At 36.2% G+C, this 4255-nt stretch overlaps 1 non-coding gene across 1 annotated transcript; it reads left to right on the forward strand.

The window, feature by feature from the left end:
* Positions 1 to 2965: 2965 nt before the first annotated feature.
* On the forward strand, positions 2966 to 3037 carry TRNAC-GCA (transfer RNA cysteine (anticodon GCA)). The gene has a single exon. It is a non-coding gene; the product is annotated as a tRNA-Cys (tRNA).
* The last annotated feature ends 1218 nt before the right edge of the window (positions 3038 to 4255 follow it).

The raw sequence follows: 4255 nt of genomic DNA on the forward strand, positions 1-4255 counted from the left end.
GTTGGTGGTCTAATTATCTTTGAATTTTATTTTCTTTCATGTGTAAAAAGTTCACAGAATGCTGTGGGAATTAAATAATTAGTGCATAACACACAGCCTGGCCTATTTCTAAACATGTGTTTCAAGAGATTAGTGTTTAATAAATGATCACATTCACTTAGTATTTTTTTAGTCATTAATAAAATTTTGAGGAACTTAGTAAAAACTATGTGTTTTTTTGATTTATCAAAAATCTGTATAGTTTCTACTCTATGTCATGTTCTTTTCTAGGCACTATGGATAAAAGAGTGAATAAAATAAATTCCCATTTCTTGTAGGGTTTCTGTTCCAGTAAATATAAGCCAACAGTCAGGTGATAAAGTAACATATTAATATTTCAGGTACTAAGACCTTTGATGAAGAGGGATTATGTAGTTTAAGAGAGAGGGAGATGTAAATTGAGAGGCAGGTATTAGTTTAAACAGAATGTTAAGGAATGAAACTCAGATTAGTGAAAGTTCAAGCAGAGACCTGAATGAAGCAAGCAGTAGGATTATTGGAGTTCATTCCCAAACAAAGGAAAAGAATTTAAAAATAGCCCAGAGGTGAGAAAAGCCTTGGAGTGTTAATCCTCACAGAAATTCTACTAGATAATACATTATTTCCCCCAACAAGTCTTAAAAATGTTAATTAAGAAACAAGGTATATGTGATATTGAGATCAGAAAACATGTTAAAAATGTAACCACAATATAAGATGCTAAAGCACAGGATGAAAATGTCCATATACATCTCACACAGCGTACTTAAATTCAATGTTTTTTTATTCTTAAGGAATTAAATGATGAAGTACTAAACAATCTCAGAAGTGATATTGAGATCTGCTTTGAATTTCTTTCAATTTTTCATACATAATCTTCCTAACTGATATCTGATATGTTTAGCGTGTGTGTGTGTGTGTGTGTGTGTGTGTGTGTGTGTGTGTGTGTTTCCTTAATGTGTTTTATTTTTGTTTTAAGTGGTGGTGGTTTCCCAGGTGGCTCAGTGATAAAGAATCCACATGCCAATGGAGGAGACACGGCTTCGATCCCTGTCGGGAAAATCCCCTGCAGTAGAAAGTAGCAACCCACTCAATATTCTCGCCTGGAAAATTCCATGGACAGAGGAGCCTGGCAGGCTGCAGTCTATAGGGTTTTAAAAAATTGGGCATGACTGAAGTGACTGAGCATGACACAACATGTCTCAGTGGTTATATAATGACCTACAAGATGAAACTGTGGAAAATTCTGAAAGAGATGGGAATACCAGACCATCTGACCTGCCTCTTGAGAAACCTGCATGCAGGTCAGGAAGCAACAGTTAGACCTGGACATGGAACAACAGACTGGTTCCAAATAGGAAAAGGAGTACGTCAAGGCTGTATATTGTCACCCTGCTTATTTAACTTATATGCAGAAAACATCATGAGAAACGCTGGGCTGGATGAAGCACAAGCTGGAATCAAGATTGCCAGGAGAAATATCAATAACCTCAGATATGCAGATGACACCACCCTTATGGCAGAAAGCAAAGAAGAACTAAAGAGCCTCTTGATGAAAGTGAAAGAGGAGAGTGAAAAAGTTGGCTTAAAGCTCAACATTCAGAAAACGAAGATCATGGCATCTGGTCCCATCACTTCATGGCAAATAGATGAGAAACAGTGGAAACCGCGCCTGACTTTATTTTGGGGGGGCTCCAAAATCATTGCAGATGATAACTGCAGCCATGAAATTAAAAGATGCCTACTCCTTGGAAGGAAAGTTATGTCGAACCTAGACAGCATATTAAAAAGCAGAGACATTACTTTGTCAACAAAGTTCCGTCTAGTCAAGTCTATGGTTTTTCCTGTGGTCATGTATGGATGTGAGAGTTGGACTATAAAGAAAGCTGAATGCCAAAGAATTGATGCTTTTGAAGTGTGGTGTTGGAGAAGACTCTTGCGAGTCCCTTGGACTGCAAGGAGATCCAACCAGTCCATCCTAAAGGAGATCAGTCCTGGGTGTTCATTGGAATGACTGATGTTGAAGCTTAAACTCCAATATTTTGGCCACCTCATGCGTAGAGCTGACTCATTTGAAAAGACCCTGATGCTGGGAAAGATTGAGGGCAGGAGGGGAAGGGGATGTCAGAGGATGAGATGGTTGAATGGCATTACCGACTCAATGGAAATGGGTTTGGGTAAACTCTGGGAGTTGGTGATGGACAGGGAGGCTTAGTGTGTTGTAATTCATGGGGTCTCAAAGAGTCGGACACGACTGAGTGACTGAACTGAACTGAACTGAAGCAACAGATTCCTGGACTCTCAAATTTTAAAAATGCTTTTGTTCTAGTCTTCTTTGTGTGTGTTTTCAAAACCTAATTTATTGAAATTATTACATCAAATCACATTTTGCCTTAATTTGTATTCTTATATTTGTTGTTAACTAACTTGATCACCTTGGGCAAGTGAAAGCTTTTTGAGCTTCACTTTTTGTGGAGTATGAAGTGATAGAATTAATTTATAAAGTGTTCTATAGCCTTGTCATCTCAATTGTGTAATATTTTAAAAAGTATTCATTATTATTAAAATTCCATTGTTGTGAACATTACTTGTTTCAAATACTTTCAGAAAACTAAACATAGTGTTAAACATCATTTATACCGTTACATTCTCAGTTGTATATTGAGTAAACTATTAAAAGTGTAACTATTTTAAACTTCTCCAAAATCACCTACTCACAAGCTGATAGATTTCCTGCCTCCATATTTTATTATTTATTAGTTTGAACATTTAAAAATCTATAGTTGTTGTGTTTTTCTATACAGCTATTTTGTTTTCTTTACTAGATTGTAAGCTCTGTGAAGATAAAATATATACCTATTGGTTACAAATTTTAATATTTTGCACAATGTGCAAAACAGTCATGTATAAATAAATACATTGATATATGCTTTCTTAATCAAAGGCTTCCCTGATGGCTCAGACGGTAAAGTGTCTGCCTGCAATGCAGGAGACCCGGGTTCGATCCCCGGGTAGGGAAGAACCCCTGGAGAAGGAAATGGCAACCCACTCCAGTACTCTCGCCTGGAAAATTTCATGGACAGAAGAGCCTTGTAAGCTACAGTCCATGGGGTCACAAAGATTCAGACAAGACTGAGCAACTTCACTTCACTTCTTAATCAAGGACAATGGTTAGTACAAATGATTCTTAGACTAGTCTTACTATGACATGAATTTATTACTGTTGTCAAGTAAAAGGGCCATATACAGAAATCCAACCACAAAACCAGTGATTGATTTCCTTAAGTATCTTGCATGTGAATTCAATCCCTGTCCTATTAAATTAAGGGGGAATAAATCAGGTAATGTCATGTTATGTAGATGCCTGATCTCTTATTTCCATAGCAACCTGATTTAATGTAAATATCATTGTGCAATAAAACTAGATTAAATCAAATAAAAATATTATTGGAGAGAAAAAAGTACTTACTGCTATTCTGTCAATCTCTTCTTTCATGTTTTCTCCAAAGTAAAAATACCATTTCAAAGGATATACGGGATAAGAATACCTGCTCTTTGTTAAGAGTAAGGTTGAATTAATTCATTTAATCATTTGTTTTCTTGCCACATTTCATTTAGACTCTAAGGTAAGAGTAAAAATAAGTTCTTTGTTTTTCTATTAAGCACTTTAATATACATTTTGCTTTTGAAATTCTGTACTAGAAGGAGAAGGTGAATTAATATTAATTTTGACATATTTATATGTTAAAATCCTTCATGAATAAATTTGCAAGAGTTATTAAAACTAAAAAAAATTCTGTTTTATAGATAGATAAAATGTAGATAGACATCTTAATAATAATTTGGCAGTTGAAACCAATTATGAATATAATTGTGTTCTGAATTGCCATTGAGGTAAATGTTTCAGTTCAGTTCATTCACTCAGTCATGTCCGACTCTTTGCGAACCCATGGACTGCAGCACGCCAGGCCTCCCTATCACCAACTCCTGGAGTTTACTCAAACTCAAGTCCATCGAGCCAGGTATGCCACTCAATAATCTCATCCTCTGTCATCCCCTTCTCTTCCTGACCTCAATCTTTCCCAGCATCAAGGTCTTTTCAAGTGAGTCAGTTCTTTGCATCAGGTGGCCAAAGTTTAGAGTTTCAGCTTCAACATCAGTCCTTCCAATGAATATTCAGGACTGATTTCATTTAGGATGTACTGGTAGGATCTCCTTGCAGTCCAAGAGACTCTCA

The sequence above is a fragment of the Budorcas taxicolor genome, chromosome 2 (assembly GCF_023091745.1).
Source record: "Budorcas taxicolor isolate Tak-1 chromosome 2, Takin1.1, whole genome shotgun sequence".
Taxonomy (NCBI): Eukaryota; Metazoa; Chordata; class Mammalia; order Artiodactyla; family Bovidae; genus Budorcas; species Budorcas taxicolor.